Below are 18162 nucleotides of genomic sequence, written 5' to 3'. Positions count from 1 at the left end.
TCCCAAGTTGTCCGAAGATTAATAGTATCATCAAAAGATGATAACATTTTAATTCCAAACCAGGAAATTCAAACTGGTATTTATGTTGCAAATACAATCACAACATCAAGTAATACATTTGTACGAATGTTAAATACAACCGATTCCGACCAATTAGTCAATATGGACACTTTAAAATATGAGCCACTTTCGAACTACAATGTAGTTCAGGCAAATAGTGAAAATAGAAATAAAACTGTCTTATCTCAATTAAAGAAAAATTTCCCCGAATTGTTCAAATCACAATTAGAAAATATATGCAGCGAATATATAGATATATTTGCATTAGAATCAGAACCAATAACAGTTAATAATTTTTATAAACAACAGTTGAGATTAAAAGATGACGATCCGGTATACACAAAAAATTATAGAAGTCCTCATAGTCAAGTATAAGAAATGCAAGCCCAAGTTCAGAAATTAATAAAAGATAAAATAGTTGAACCATCAGTTTCACAGTACAATAGCCCTTTGCTATTAGTACCTAAAAAATCAAGCCCAAATTCTGATAAAAAGAAATGGAGATTAGTAATAGACTATCGCCAAATTAATAAGAAACTTTTAGCTGACAAATTTCCACTACCGAGAATATATGATATTTTGGACCAACTTGGTCGAGCAAAATATTTCTCCTGCCTTGATTTAAAGTCAGGTTTTCATCAAATCGAACTGGATGAAGGCTCGAGAGATATAACATCTTTCTCAACCAGCAATGGCTCATATCGTTTCACGCGATTGCCATTTGGCTTAAAAAAATAGCGCCTAATTCATTCCATAGAATGATGACTATATCATTCTCCGGAATAGAACCGTCCCAAGCATTCCTTTATATGGATGACTTAATAATAGTCATAGGTTGTTCCGAAAAACATATGCTTAAAAACCTCACTGAAGTTTTTGGTAAATGCTGGGAATACAACCTAAAGTTACATCCTGAAAAATGTTCATTTTTCATGCATGAAGTCACATTTTTGGGACACAAATGCACAGACAAAGGAATTTTGCCGGATGCCAAAAAATATGATGTCATTCAGAACTACCCAGTTCCACATGATGCGGACAGCGATGGACGTTTTGTAGCATTTTGCAATTACTACAGACGTTTTATCAAAAATTTCGCCGACTATTCGCGGCACATAACAAGATTATGTAAAAAGAATGTTCCATTCGAGTGGACAGATGAATGTCAAAATGCATTCATACATTTAAAATCTCAGCTAATTAACCCACCACTCTTGCAGTACCCAGACTTCAGCAAAGAATTTTGCATAACAACAGATGCAAGCAAGCAAGCGTGTGGCGCAGTTTTAACTCAAAACCATAATGGCCACCAACTCCCAGTTGCTTATGCATCAAGAGCTTTTACGAAAGGTGAAAGCAATAAGAGTACTACAGAACAAGAGTTAGCAGCAATTCATTGGGCAATAGTACATTTCAGACCATACATTTACGGAAAACACTTCACTGTGAAAACAGACCATAGACCATTGACATATTTATTCTCGATGGTGAACCCCAGCTCTAAATTAACTAGAATAAGGCTTGAACTAGAAGAATATAATTTTACAGTAGAGTATCTAAAGGGCAAAGACAATCATGTAGCTGATGCGTTATCAAGAATAACCATCAAAGAGCTAAAAGAAATAACTGGAAATATATTAAAATGCACTACAAGATTTCAAAGTAGAAAAAATTCTGCGCAGGAAAAGAACAATTGGATTTGCAAAAACAAACCAAAGAAATAGCTTCAGAGCCCAACGTATACGAAGTCATAACAAATGACGAGGTACGAAAAGTAGTGACATTGCAATTGAATGACACGATATGTTTATTTAAAGATGGAAAGAAAATCATTGCAAGATATGATGTTGGTGATCTTTATACTAATGGAATTCTTGATTTAGATCAATTCTTCCAAAGGCTTGAATTGCAAGCCGGTATATATGATATCAGCCAAATCAAAATGGCACCGTGGAAGAAAATCTTTGAACACGTTTCAATAGATGAATTTAAGAATATGGGCAATAAAATATTAAAGAATTTAAAAGTAGCGCTACTTATCCCGGTGACCCAAATAAATAATGAAAAAGAAAAAGAAGCTATATTGTCTACATTACATGACGATCCAATACAAGGAGGGCATACAGGCATTATAAAAACCTTGGCCAAGGTCAGAAGACATTATTACTGGAAAAATATGACTAAATACATAAAAGAGTACGTAAGAAAATGTCAAAAATGCCAAAAAGCAAAAACAAGAAAGCACACAAAGACTCCAATGACTATAACTGAAACACCAGAAAATGCTTTCGATAGAGTTGTTGTGGACACAATTGGTCCACTACCCAAGTCAGAAAATGGTAACGAGTACGCAGTCACTCTCATATGTGATTTAACCAAGTACTTAGTTGCTATACCAATAGCAAATAAAAGCGCAAAAACAGTCGCAAAAGCTATATTTGAATCTTTTATTCTAAAGTACGGTCCAATGAAGACGTTCATAACGGACATGGGAACGGAGTATAAGAATTCAATAATTACTGACCTGTGTAAATATTTGAAAATAAAAAATATAACATCAACAGGTCATCACCACCAGACAGTTGGAGTAGTAGAAAGAAGTCATAGTACATAGAACGAGTATGTACGATCCTACATCTCGTCGAACAAAACCGATTGGGACGTATGGCTTCAATATTTCGTATTCTGCCTCAACACGACCCCATCTATGGTACATAATTACTGTCCATATGAATTAGTTTTCGGTAGAACAAGTAATTTACCAAAACATTTTAATAAACTACATAGCATAGAACCAATATATAACATAGATGATTACGCTAAGGAGAGTAAATATAGGTTAGAAGTAGCATATGCGCGATCAAGAAAACTGCTTGAAGCGCATAAAGAGAAAAATAAGGGAATCTATGACTTAAAAGTAAAAGACATAGAATTAGAAGTAGGAGATAAAGTTTTACTAAGAAATGAGGTAGGTCATAAATTAGACTTTAAATATACAGGGCCCTATAAGATAGAAAGCATAGGAGATAATAACAATATTCGCTACTTGCTGATAAAAACAAAAAACAAATAGTTCATAAAGATAGATTAAAGAAATTTTATTCATGATTGAATTTAAACTTATATTTTCTTTAATCATTTATACAAATTTTCCATACACTACGTATATTTTTATCTTTGCATTACAAAATCAACTATTGTTGTTCAAACAAAAACACAAAAAAAAAGGCCACAAAGTATAAGTGCATTGCCCACTTGAAGGCAAAAAGTATAAGTGCATGGTCAGCATTCACACGCCGACCAAATGCATATTACATACGTACATACATAGCTCGCTCTACCGATAAGCCTAGATATATAAGATATACATAAGAACTCCGCTCCGCCGCTGGCGTACCCGGCAGCGCAGCTACGCGGCTTAGCCTAAGTTCGAATATATTCAAAACATACAATTCAGATACTCTTGAGACATTGAACTGGCAGAACCATTTCTGCCATTCAACCAAATATAAGAAAAGAATATTAATAAAAACTAAGTCAGCCAGACGGCTGCACTTAAACAAAAAGAACCACACTTGTGTTATCACTACTGGAGAAATATTACAGCTGTCGTCCAGCGTAACTGGGATAAGAATAAAGGAAGATGCATCAAGTCCATGCTAAATGGAACTGATGAGTCGGTAATGCCAAGCCAAGAAAAAAAAACCCGCGCCAGCGCATTTTCTTACCAACCGACGGATGTGCCGATAATGCGACGATAGTTGACTTAGTCTTAAGGCATAGCCATAAGCACTTTAGATCTTGCTACATCGCAAATTTAGATGTAAGCAAGGCATTTGATTCTTTATCGCATGCATCTATATACGACACCATACGTGCTTATGGTGCTCCAAAGGGCTTCGTTGACTACGTACAGAATACGTACGAGGGCGGCGGTACCAGTCTCAATGGGGACGGTTGGAGTTCAGAGGAATTCGTCCCTGCTAGAGGAGTAAAGCAGGATGACCCTTTATCTCCTATTCTATTTAATTTGGTAATGGACAGGTTACTTAGAACCCTACCCAGCGAAATTGGTGCCAAGGTCGGAAATGCCATTACTAACGCGGCCGCGTTTGCAGATGATTTGGTACTATTTGCGGAAACTCGAATGGGACTTCAAGTATTGTTGGACAAGACGTTGGATTTTCTATCTATCGTCGGCCTCAAACTTAATGCCGACAAATTTTTTACCGTTGGCATTAAGGGCCAGCCGAAACAGAAGTGTACCGTGTTAGTGGCACAGAGCTTCTACGTAAGCTCGAGTGAGATTCCATCATTGAAGCGCACGGACGAGTGGAAGTAGTTAGGCATCAACTTCACTGCAACCGGGAGGGTTCGATGCAATGCGGCCGAGGACATTGGTCCAAAGCTACAAAGATTGACAAAGGCCCCCCTCAAACCACAACAGAGGATGTTCGCCCTTCGGACTGTCCTTATCCCACAGCTCTATCACAAGTTAGCCCTTGGGAGTGTGGCGATAGGCGTCCTACGAAAAACTGACAAGCTAATAAGATACTATGTGCGAGGATGGCTAAATCTTCCGTTGGATGTGCCGATAGCATTTGTTTATGCCCCATAGATAGATAGATAGATTATTAGCTGAACAAAATGAATTGTTATCGCGTCAGGCAATAGAAAAATATTGGGCGAACAAGTTGTACCTCTTAGTTGATGGTAGCTCCGTGAAGTGGGCCATTGGGGCCCGCAACACGGGTGGGTTAGTCACCCCACGCGTTTATTAACAGGAAAGGAATATAGACGGTATTCGTCTGCGGATAAATGCCCTACCCACGAAGTCTCGTACTACAAGGGGAAGGCACGGAACGACAGTGTCGTGCAGGATGTGACGCTCCCGAAACAACAAACCACATAATGTAAAAATGCTACCGATCGCATGGGAGGCGGGTAGCTAGACACAACTGCGTAGTAAATCGAATCAATCACTTGAGGAGAGAGGCTGCGTGGTCATTGTTGAACCAAGTCTGCAGTGCGAATCCGGCCTTAATAAACCAGACCTGGGTACACTACGACAAAATCACATTGATGTGATCGACATACAAATTGTGACACTCTATGGATGATGCACACCAGCGCAAAATCAATAGATACGACAGACCGGACATACCATACGAACTGAATTGCGTCGCAGATTCGAAGCCGCAGGTGACATTGAATTCCATTCTGCCACCCAGAACTGCAGGGGGATCTGGAGTGGTCAATCCGTTAAAAGATTGATAGCGAAGGGTCTCCTCAGCGAATATGATAGTCATATGATTAGCGTCCAGGTTATGAGAGGCAGTCTCGGTTGTTTTAAACAGTTCATGTACCTGAGCGGGTTTTCCGGAGATTGGACTTAGCTAAAACGTTTGGTTCAAAACATTTGCTTGATGTCTTGGCATAACATCAATAAAGGCATAAACATCGCAAAATAATGGTTATATTTAAATGGCTATGAGGATGGTTTTAGTACGTAGGCGTTGCGGAACTTCGGTTCAATGAATCGTGCAATCCAAATGCCTCGCCATCCAATTAGTGACGCCCATGAATGGATTAACGACGGACGTGTTTTCGTTGCGCTCGTGTACAGAATGCGAAGAACTAGGTTTTCCTTGTTTGGAAAGTAATTAAATCGGTGATTTAGTGCACCGAAAGAAAGGCAGTGTAAGGAGACATAAGAGGTGTAGAATAAGTGGGAGATATTAGACCTCGGTTTGGTATCGTCAGTGAAATACGACTACTCTTATTGTTTCCTTACTTACTTGATTACTTACTTGATGATTAGAACGTGTATCATTTCCTAGCCATTATACGGATATATTTATTATATCTTATGGTATTGGGTTTTGATGCAAGCTTCTTGATCAAAGTATCACGAGTTTGTTATATAATCGCAAACAAATTCTTTAATAAAACGATGCATTTATGTATTTTTGATTTTAAAATTTGGTATAACTCCAATTACACAGGTATGATCCAATTCAAGGACATTGCCAGGTAGGGAGTTTTACTGGGGCGGTACATCTCTCAAATAATAACGGAGGTGTCCCAAGGCCAGCTCAGTGCGGACAGAAACCACACATAGAGCAAAAGGTCAAATGCTGACTTGATCTTGGTATTCAGTACACACAGGGACAGCAAAAGATCGGCCTATCGATCCTTTTGGTTTAAAGAGTTTTTAACAAGAGGTGTCAGAAGAGTTACCATAGGGATAACTGGCTTGTGGCGGCCAAGCGTTCATAGCGACGTCGCTTTTTGATCCTTCGATGTCGGCTCTTCCTATCATTGTGAAGCAATCCTCTTGACAGCTTTTGCTGTACCTATGTGTACTGAACACCGAGATCAAGTCAGCATTTGCCCTTTAGCTCTATGTGTGGTTTCTGTCCGCACTGAGCTGGCCTTGGGATACCTCCGTTATTATTTGAGAGATGTACCGGCCCAGTCAAACTCCCTACCTGGCAATGTCCTTAAATTGGATCATACCTGAGTAATTGGAGTTATGCCAAATTTTCAAATCAAAAATACATAAATGCATCATTTTATTAAAGAATTTTTTGCGATTATATAACAAACTCGTGATACTTTGATCAAGAAGCTTGCATCAAAACCCAATACCATAAGATATAATAAATATATCCGTATAATGGCTAGGAAATGATACACGTTCCATTTAATCAAGTAAGTAAGGAAACAATAAGATTAGTGGTATTTCATTGACGATACCAAACCGAGGTCTAATATCTCCCACTTATTCTACACCTCTTATGTCTCCTTACACTGCCAGATTAGAGTCAAGCTCAAAAGGGTCTTCTTTCCCCGCTAATTATTCCAAGCCCGTTCCCTTGGCTGTGGTTTCGCTAGATAGTAGATAGGGACAGTAGGAATCTCGTTAATCCATTCATGGCCGTCACTAATTAGATGACGAGGCATTTGGATATTTTTTTTTTTTTTTTATCGCGGAGGTATGGAAATCTATCGAATTCAATGTCACCTGCGGCTTCGAGTCTGCGACGCAATTCAGTTCGTTAGTCCGGTCTGTCGTATCTATTGATTTTGCGCTGGTTGGAAAATTCCAGGACCAGCAACCCCCAGCATCCCAACACGGGTAGTACAACTTACAATTGTGGTTAGTACTATACCTTTATGTATGTAAGCGTATTACCGGTGGAGTTCTTATATGTGATTAAATACTTGTATTTTTTCATATGTTCCTCCTATTTAAAAACCTGCACTAGTGCTCTTAAACGAGTGTTATTGTGGGCCGGTACTATTACTTTGAACAAATTAGAGTACTTAAAGCAGGCTTCAAATGCCTGAATATTCTGTGCATGGGATAATGAAATAAGACCTCTGTTCTGCTTTCATTGGTTTTCAAATCAAGAGGTAATGATTAATAGGAGCAGTTTGGGGGCATTAGTATTACGACGCGAGAGGTGAAATTCTTGGACCGTCGTAAGACTAACTTAAGCGAAAGCATTTGCCAAAGATGTTTTCATTAATCAAGAACGAAAGTTAGAGGTTCGAAGGCGATCAGATACCGCCCTAGTTCTAACCATAAACGATGCCAGCTAGCATTTGGGTGTAGCTACTTTTATGGCTCTCTCAGTCGCTTCCCGGAAAAGGAAGGGCACCACCAGGAGTGGAGCCTGCGGCTTAATTTGACTCAACACGGGAAAAGTTACCAGGTCCGAACATAAGTGTGTAAGACAGATTGATAGCTCTTTCTCGAATCTATGGGTGGTGGTGCATGGCCGTTCTTAGTTCGTGGAGTGTTTTGTCTGGTTAATTCCGATAACGAACGAGACTCAAATATATTAAATAGATATCTTCAGGATTATGGTGCTGAAGCTTATGTAGCCTTCATTCATGGTGGCAGTAAAATGTTTATTTTGTTTGAATGTGTTTATGTAAGTGGAACCGTACCTGTTGGTTTGTCCCATTATAAGGACACTAGCTTCTTAAATGGACAAATTGCGTCTAGCAATAATGAGATTGAGCAATAACAGGTCTGTATTGCCCTTAGATGTCCTGGGCTGCACGCGCGCTACAATGAAAGTATCAACGTGTATTTCCTAGACCGAGAGGTCCGGTAAACCGCTGAACCAATTTCATGCTTGGGATTGTGAACTGAAACTGTTCACATGAACTTGGAATTCCCAGTAAGTGTGAGTCATTAACTCGCATTGATTACGTCCCTGCCTTTTGTACACACTGCCCGTCGCTACTACCGATTGAATTATTTAGTGAGGTCTCCGGACGTGATCACTGTGACGTCTTGCGTTGCGGTTGTTTCGCAAAAGTTGACCGAACTTGATTATTTAGAGGAAGTAAAAGTCGTAACAAGGTTTCCGTAGGTGATCCTGCGGAAGGATCAACAACGACGTTTCCTATAAAAACACATTCTCGAACATGGAAATCAAAGAAACTAAACTAAATTCGAAAGTAGAAGTCAAATTAAAATTAAAATAACTTTGAATGTGGTAATCGAAATAAGTGTGTGTGTATATGGACCATAATATACACGCGTTGCGAATATGTATTGTTCATCTATGTTATGAGCATACGTTGGCTAATGCAACAACCTAAAATATACAATGTTTGTACCTGTCATCCATCAGGTTAATGTTTTATATAAATTTTGCAGTATGTGTCACCCAAAATAGCAAACCATAACCAGATTATTATGATACATAATGCTTATATGAAACTAAGACATTTCGCAACATTTATTGTAGGTATAAAAATAAATTTATGTATTTTTAATTTCTTTCAATAAAAACAATATTGACATTGAATAAAAATAAATTATAAAACTCTAAGCGGTGGATCACTCGGCTCATGGGTCTATGAAGAACGCAGCAAACTGTGCGTCATCTTGTGAACTGCAGGACACATGAACATCGACATTTTGAACGCATATCGCAGTCCATGCTGTTATGTACTTTAATTAATATTATAGTGCTGCTTGGACTACATATGGTTGAGGGTTTAAGGCTATGCTAATTATGTTGTTTATAAATTTTTTATAAGCATATGGTATATTATTGGATTAAATAATGATTTTATTCATAATATTAAAAAAGAAATGAAAAACATTATCTCACATTTGAATGTGTAAAACGAAGAGAAATATTTTCTTTTTCAATCAAATAATACTGAGAAATGTCTAGCATAAAAAATTGAAATATTTTTCATCTCTTATTAATGATTCGGAAAAAGAAAAATCTTGGTTTTGTTATTATTCTTCGTTGGTTCGTTAAATGGATAAAAAATAACGTTGCTTACAAGAACTATTGGAACTATTTATAATGAATTTAATTGATTGTTTTATCATTTATATATAAAGAATTTATGGCAAAATAAAGTTATATATACAACCTCAACTCATATGGGACTACCCCCTGAATTTAAGCATATTAATTAGGGGAGGAAAAGAAACTAACAAGGATTTTCTTAGTAGCGGCGAGAGAAAAGAAAACAGTTCAGCACTAAGTCACTTTGTCTATATGGCAAATATGAGATGCAGTGTCTGGAGCTTCATTACTCTAGTATGAGAAATTAATGATTTAAGTCCTTCTTAAATGAGGGCATTTACCCATAGAGGGTGCCGTTAATGATTACTAGATGATGTTTCCAAAGAGTCGTGTTGCTTGATAGTGCAGCACTAAGTGGATGGTAAACTCCATCTTAAACTAAATATAACCATGAGACCGATAGTAAACAAGTACCGTGAGGGAAAGTTGAAAAGAAGTCTGAATAGAGAGTTAAACAGTACGTGAAACTGCTTAGAGGTTAAGCCCGATGAACCTGAATATCCGTTATGGAAAATTCATCATTAAAATTGTAATATATAAATAATATTATTAAGAATAATGTGCATTTTTTCCATATAAGGACATTGTAATCTATTAGCATATCCCAAAATTATCATAAAATATAACTGTTTAGCTATTGAGCTTTTTCAATAGCTGTTGCGAATAATAAAAAACCGAAGAAAGTTTGTTTTTATGACGACAGTTTTTATTTTGCGAATAGTTTAAGGCAGCTAAGGCCTAAGCTAAGTCTTTTCCGAAACACGACGAAATGGCAATTGGCGGGCAGGCTGCCGAAATGCAGCGCCCAAGCTTAACGTAGGTAGCTAACAACAACAAACAAGGGATGAGAGCCGTACAGATAAATGCGTGCGAGAGCAGCGGTTTGCACTATGGGCATCGCAACTGCTACCACTGACTAATTTGGCTTAAATATTAACAAGTATGAGATTAGTCTACTGCACAGTTTTGGCGGCTGCATGACCCAACAATAACTTATAGTTTATTCCAATTAAATTGCTTGCATTTTAACACAGAATAAATGTTATTAATTTGATAATTATTACAGAGCGTTAATTTTTCGGAATTATATAATGGCATAATTATCATTGATTTTTGTGTTTATTATAAGCTCTTGTATGATTAACAATGCGAAAGATTCAGGATACCTTCGGGACCCGTCTTGAAACACGGACCAAGGAGTCTAACATATGTGCAAGTTATTGGGATGCAAACCTAATAGCGTAATTAACTTGACTAATAATGGGATTAGTTTTTTAACTATTTATAGATAAATAACACAATCCCGGGGCGTTCTATATAGTTATATATAATTGTATTTATATTATTTATGCCTCTAACTGGTACGTACCTCGAGCATATATGCTGTGACCCGAAAGATGGTGAACTATACTTGATCAGGTTGAAGTCAGGGGAAACCCTGATGAAAGACCGAAACAATTCTGACGTGCAAATCGATTGTCAGAATTGAATATAGGGACGAAAGACCGATCGAACCATCTAGTAGCTGGTTGCTTCCGACGTTTCCCTCAGGATAGCTGGTGCATTTTAATATTATATAAAATAATCTTATCTGGTAAAGCGAATGATTAGAGGCCTTAGGATCAAAACGATCTTAACCTATTCTCAAACTTTAAATGGGCAAGAACATTAACAATCTTGATATGAAGTTCAAGGTTATGATATAATGTGCCCAGTGGGCCACTTTTGGTAAGCAGAACGGGCGCTGTGGGATGAACCAAACGTAATGTTACGGTGCCCAAATTAACAACTCATGCAGATACCATGAAAGGCGTTGGTTGCTTAAAACAGCAGGACGGTGATCATGGAAGTCGAAATCCGCTAAGGAGTGTGTAACAACTCACCTGCCGAAGCAACTAGCCCTTAAAATGGATGGCGCTTAAGTTGTATACCTATACATTACCGCTAAAGTAGATGATTTATATTACTTGTGATATAAATTTTGAAACTTTAGTGAGTAGGAAGGTACAATGGTATGCGTAGAAGTGTTTGGCGTCAGCCTGCATGGAGCTGACATTGGTACAGATCTTGGTGGTACACTTGAATAATTTTGAACGAAAGGAAATACGGTTCCAATTCCGTAACCTGTTGAGTATCCGTTTGTTATTAAATATGGGCCTCGTGCTCATCCTGGCAACAGGAACGACCATAAAGAAGCCGTCGAGAGATATCGGAACAGTTTTCTTTTCTGTTTTATAGCCATACTACTATGGAAGTCTTTCGCAGAGAGATATGGTAGATGGGCTAGAAGAGCATGACATATACTGTTCTGTCGATATTTTCTCCTCGGACCTTGAAAATTTATGGTGGGGACACGCAAACTTCTCAACAGGCCGTACCAATATCCGCAGCTGGTCTCCAAGGTGAAGAGTCTCTAGTCGATAGAATAATGTAGGTAACGGAATTCGGCAAATTAGATCCGTAACTTCGGGATAAGGATTGGCTCTGAAGATTGAGATAGTCGGGCTTGATTGGGAAACAATAACATAGTTTATGTGCTCGTTCTGGGTAAATAGAGTTTCTAGCATTTATGTTAGTTACTTGTTCCCCGGATAGTTTAGTTACGTAGCCAATTGTGGAACTTTCTTACTACAATTTTTAAGAATACTATTTGGGTTAAACCAATTAGTTCTTATCAATTATAACGATTATCAATTAACAATCAATTCAGAACTGGCACGGACTTGGGGAATCCGACTGTCTAATTAAAACAAAGCATTGTGATGGCCCTAGCGGGTGTTGACACAATGTGATTTCTGCCCAGTGCTCTGAATGTCAAAGTGAAGAAATTCAAGTAAGCGCGGGTCAACGGCGGGTGTAACTATGTCTCTCTTAAGGTACTATGTGCGAAGATAGCTAAATCTTCCGTTGGATCTGCCGTTAACATTTGTTCATGCCCCCCCAAAAAGTGGAGGTCTCGGAATTTCATCACTAAGATGGGTAGCTCCAATGTTAAGGCTAAGACGTTTGAGTAACATTAAATGGCCTCACCTCACGCAAAACGAGGTAGCCAGCTATTTCCTCGAAGCCGAAAAACAACGGGTCCGAGATAGATTATTAGCTGAACAAAATGAATTGTTATCGCGTCCGGCAACAGAAAAATATTGGGCGAACAAGTTGTATCCTCAGTTAATGGTAGCGGACTCCGAGAAGCGGGCCATTGGGGCCCGCAACACGGGTGGGTTAGTCAACGCACGCGTTTATTAACAGGAAAGGAATATAAAGACGGTATTCGTCTGCGAATAAATGCCCTACCCACAAAGTGTCGTACTACAAGGGGACGGCACGAATTGGAACGACAGTGTCGTGCAGGATGTGACGCTCCCGAAACAACAAACCACATAATGCAAAAATGCTACCGATCGCATGGGAGGCGCGTAGCTAGACACAACTGCGTAGTAAATCGAATCAAGCGGGGACTTGAGGAGAGAGGCTGCGTGGTCATTGTTGAACCAAGTCTGCAGTGCGAATCCGGCCTTAATAAACCAGACCTGGTGGCACTACAACAAAATCACATTGATGTGATCGACATACAAATTGTGTCAGACGGACACTCTATGGATGATGCACACCAGCGCAAAATCAATAGATACGACAGACCGGACATGCGAACTGAATTGCGTCGCAGATTCGAAGCCGCAGGTGACATTAAATTCCATTCTGCCACCCTGAACTGCAGGGGGATCTGGAGTGGTCAATCCGTTAAAAGATTGATAGCGAAGGGTCTCCTCAGCAAATATGATAATCATATCATTAGCGTCCAGGTTATGAGAGGCAGTCTCGGTTGTTTAAAAAGTTCATGTACCTGAGCGGTTTTTCCCGAGATTGGACTTAGCAAAAACGTTTGGTTCAAAACATTTGCTTGCTGTCTTGGCATAACATCAATAAAGGCAGAAACATCGCAAAATAATGGTTATAATTAAATGGCTATGAGGATGGTTTTAGTACGTAGGCGTTGCGGAACTTTGGTTCATATAGAGTAATGAATCGTGCATGCTAGGAAAACTGACCACACGCAGTGTTGGCAGACCTCGTATCTTTCGATAGATTTCCATACCTCCGCGATCAAAAAAAAAAAAAAAAAAAAAAATAGCCAAATGCCTCGTCATCTAATTAGTGACGCGCATGAATGGATAAACGACGGACGTGTTTTCGTTGCGTTCGTGTACAGATTTCGAAGAACTATGTTTTCCTTGTTTGGAAAGTAATTAAATCGGTGAATTAGTGCTCCACGGAAGTTGCGTGCAAATTTTTGTGCGTTATAAACAAGCGGTTTGGAAGTAATTAGCAATAAATTAAAATTGCAAATTTTCCACTCAGCACGTGCTGCGAGGCGAGCTTTCGAGTAAGCTTTTTGAGCAGCAAAGCTTATTGGTGGCAGTCACTGCTAAGGTTTGTGTCTACTAGGGACAGTTTAGTGCTGCCAGACTCTACCGATAGGTGGAGCTCTAGTTCCAGAGCAACTACCTCGTGTCAGTGAGCATACGGTTGCTGGCGTCGACGGAAGGAGGAGCCACCATCGTAGTAATGCCGATGGAGAGCGACAGCAGCGCGAGTGCCTTGAGCGGAAGCAGTGCCTCGAGGAAACCCAGACGAGGCAGGGGTAGAAGCCATCTGGCCTCTAAGAGCTCGGCGCCAACGCAGGCGAAACTGGTTGCCCTGGCATCTGCTGCAGGCCAGCAGAACCCATGCAATCCTGGGCCTCGACGCGAAAGCAGTGTCCCCCATGTGGCTTAACAAACTCTCTCGTCATGCCGAGGGGCAAGCTAACTACAGACGGGGTGAGCTGCTGTCAGAGTGGATGCTGGAGGCAAGAGTCGCCGCCCTAAACCAGTCAACAGAGGTGTACACGTTCGATAATCACAGAGCTACTAGCGATATCGACGTGACAATCGTCAATGAGGCAGCATCTATGTGGGCCACATATGAGTGGAGAGTGGACGAGTGGGAATTGAGTGACCACAACATCATTACTGTTGTGGCCGAACCAACTACCGCGCGCGCAGATGAGAGCATAGCTCCTGTGCCGTCCAGGAACTTCTCCAATGCACGTTGGCGATTGTTCAAGGAGGAAATGGTGAGTAGAGCAGCCGAACTTCCGGAAAACTTCTCAGAGTCGCCATTGGACCAGCAAGTTTCGACCCTGCGCAGTATAGTACATAATGTATGTGATATTGCGCTGGGAAGAAAGTCGATTCGATCGCCCAACAGGAGAGCACGTTGGTGGACTGCCGACCTCTGCGCTGCAAGGCGCGAAGTCCGGAGACTTCGTCGCCTACTCCAAGATGACAGGCGTCGTGATGACGGTGCCGCTATAGAGCGTGTAGTGGTCGAGCTGAGGCGGGCCTCAGCCAACTACAAGAAGCTCATTGGGAGGGCGAAAATGGATGACTGGAAACGCTTCGTAGGAGATCATGCCGACGACCCAGGGGGGCGCGTCTACAAGATTTGCCGAGGCCGCAGAAAGTGCACGGAGATTGGGTAGAGACTGCCCGCAGGGGTCTATCAGCGTCCCATTTATCTGGGACATACTGATGGATGTACTGCTTCAGCGTCTCCAGCCGTATTGCCAGCTGAGTGCATACGCGTATGACTTGCTGCTTCTCGTCGAGGGAAATTCCCGAGCTATGCTAGAGGAAAAAGGAGCACAACTGATGTCCATCGTAGAAGCGTGGGGAGCGGAAGTTGGCGTTGCCGTCTCGACCAGCAAGACGGTAATAATGCTGCTGTAAGGTGCCTTGACACGTGCGCATACGGTGAGGTTTGCTGGAGCGAACCTTCCGTATGTGCGTAGCTGTCGGTACCTTGGCATTACGGTCAGTGAAGGAATGAAATTCCTCACGCACATAGCTTCGCTTCGCCAGCGGATGACCGGAGTCGTTGGAGCATTGGCGCGTGTGCTTCGAGCCGACTGGGGCTTCAGTCTTCGAGCCAGGCGGACCATATATGACGGACTCATGGCACCTTGTGTGCTGTTTGGTGCCCCGGTATGGTATAACACCGCCGAACAAGTAGCTGCCCAGAGACGACTAGCCTCCTGCCAGAGGCTAATCCTGCTTCGATGCCTTTCGGTATGCCGAACAGTGTCCACAGTGGCACTGCAGGTACTTGGTGGAGCTCCCCCGCTTGACTTGGCTGCTAAGTTATTAGCGGTCAAATACAAGCTAAAGCGTGGATACCCGCTGGAGGAGAACGTCTGGCTTTACGACGAGGACATTACGTGTCTAAGCTGGAAGCAGAGGAAGACTCGCCTAGATGAGTGCTTACTTCAGAGTTGGCAGAACAGATGGGATGAAGACAGCAAACCAGGACGGGTGACGCATAGATTCATCCCATACGTCACTCTCGCCTATCGGGATCCAAGCTTTGGATTCTCGATGAGGACGTCTTCAACGCATTTTTGCAAGGGAGAGCCCTCAGCGATACCACTGCTTACGTTTGTGGAGATCCATATGAGGACTGGATGCACATATTGTGCGCTTGCCCCCTATATGCAGATTTGCGGAACCTCGATGGACTTGGAGTTCAGCGCCTTGGCAAAAACTGGACCTTCGAGAGAATCCTAAAAGACCAACAGAGGACTCAACGGCTGGCAGTGTTTGCGGACGAAGTGTTCCGGAGGAGGAGGGGTGTTTAGCCCAACATCTTCGCCGTGTGGTTAGCGGGCGAGAATACTTCCACAGTCCGCTATTGCTTTTCGTAAGATGCGACTAATATAGCGACAGGTTCCTCTAACCATGCTTGTCGGAGCAAAAGGAGGAGGTCCACCGAGCCTCTCTTTCGGTACCACGGGTTGTGCAGCTATCCAAGACTGCACATTGAGGTAGGCCCCCTGGTGGGAGTATCGTGGTGGCTGTGGTTGGTACCCATATCGCGGGTAGAGCCTTCGTGTTCGACGTTTGAGTTACGGTGCTGGTTGCGCAAAACTCGTGTGCTGTGACCCAGAGATCAGTAGAGATTTTAGGTAGATCTCGCAAGGGGGAGTGCTTGCCCGGCAAGCAAGTACTCGAATTGCTACCGGGGTGGTCGCTAGACACATGCACCATATGCTCACTTGTGGGTGTATAGGGTGTCGTGGTTGTAATCCTTCAGTGTGGAACACGCCACGTAAAACAAGTTCGGACGGATCCGAAAGTCGTCGTCATTGTCCCTATCTACTATCTAGCGAAACCACAGCCAAGGGAACGGGCTTGGAATAATTAGCGGGGAAAGAAGACCCTTTTGAGCTTGACTCTAATCTGGCAGTGTAAGGAGACATAAGAGGTGTAGAATAAGTGGGAGATATTAGTCCCCGGTTTGGTATCGTCAATGAAATACCACTACTCTTATTGTTTCCTTACTTACTTGATTAAATGGAACGTGTATCATTTCCTAGCCATTATACGGATATATTTATTATATCTTATGGTATTGGGTTTTGATGCAAGCTTCTTGATCAAAGTATCACGAGTTTGTTATATAATCGCAAACAAATTATTTAATAAAACAATGCATTTATGTATTTTTGATTTGAAAATTTGGTATAACTCCAATTACTCAGGTATGATCCAATTCAAGGACATTGCCAGGTAGGGAGTTTGACTGGGGCGGTACATCTCTCAAATAAAAACGGAGGTGTCCCAAAGCCAGCTCAGTGCGGACAGAAACCACACATAGAGCAAAAGGGCAAATGCTGACTTGATCTCGGTGTTCAGTACACACAGGGACAGCAGAAGCTCGGCCTATCGATCCTTTTGGTTTTGGTTTAAAGAGTTTTTAACAAGAGGTGTCAGAAAAGTTACCATAGGGATAACTGGCTTGTGGCGGCCAAGCGTTCATAGCGACGTCGCTTTTTGATCCTTCGATGTCGTCTCTTCCTATCATTGTGAAGCAAAATTCACCAAGCGTTGGATTGTTCTGGGTTTAGACCGTCGTGAGACAGGATAGTTTTACCCTACTAATGACAAAACGTTGTTGCGATAGCATTCCTGCGTAGTACGAGAGGAACCGCAGGTACGGACCAATGGCACAATACTTGTTCGAGCGAACAGTGGTATGACGCCACGTCCGTTGGATTATGCCTGAACGCCTCTAAGGTCGTATCCGTTCTGGACTGCAATGATAAATAAGGGGCAATTTGCATTGTATGGCTTCTAAACCATTTAAAGTTTATAATTTATTTTATTATCGACAATGGATGTGATGCCAATGTAATTTGTAACCTACTAAATTAGGAGGATCTTCGATCACCTGATGCCGCGTTAGTTACATATAAAAGCATTATTTAATACAATGACAAAGCCTAGAATCAATTGTAAACGACTTTTGTAACAGGCATGGTGTTGTAAGTGGTTGAGCAGCTGCCATACTGCGATCCACTGAAGCTTATCCTTTGCTTGATGATTCGATAAATAAATGATTTTTTCCTGTAGCCAAACACCACGTCATCAATTTAGTGACGCATATGATATTGTCCCTATCATATAATTTTTGATATAAAGACTTTAAAGAATTGTATCAAGTTGCCAAACACCTCGTCATCAATTTAGTGACGCATATGATATTCTCCCTATCATATAATTTTTGATGTAAAGACTTTAAAGAATTGTATCCAGTTGCCAAACACCTCGTCATCAATTTACTGACGCATATGAAATTGTCCCTATCATATTATTAATATAAAAATTTTAAAGAATTGTGTCAAGTTGCCAAACAGCTCGTCATCAATTTAGTG

The 18162-nt window shown here is 41.1% G+C and overlaps 2 pseudogenes; both read left to right on the top strand.

Annotated features, from left to right (window-relative positions):
* Positions 1-8907: 8907 nt before the first annotated feature.
* On the top strand, positions 8908-9086 carry LOC116802921 (annotated as a pseudogene).
* Positions 9087-9470: 384 nt separating this feature from the next.
* On the top strand, positions 9471-17836 carry LOC116802922 (annotated as a pseudogene).
* The last annotated feature ends 326 nt before the right edge of the window (positions 17837-18162 follow it).

The sequence above is a fragment of the Drosophila sechellia genome, unplaced genomic scaffold (assembly GCF_004382195.2).
Source record: "Drosophila sechellia strain sech25 unplaced genomic scaffold, ASM438219v1 U_250, whole genome shotgun sequence".
In the NCBI taxonomy this organism is placed as follows: Eukaryota; Metazoa; Arthropoda; class Insecta; order Diptera; family Drosophilidae; genus Drosophila; species Drosophila sechellia.
Note: the sequence above shows the minus strand (reverse complement) of the source record. Positions and strands in the feature narration are given on the sequence as shown.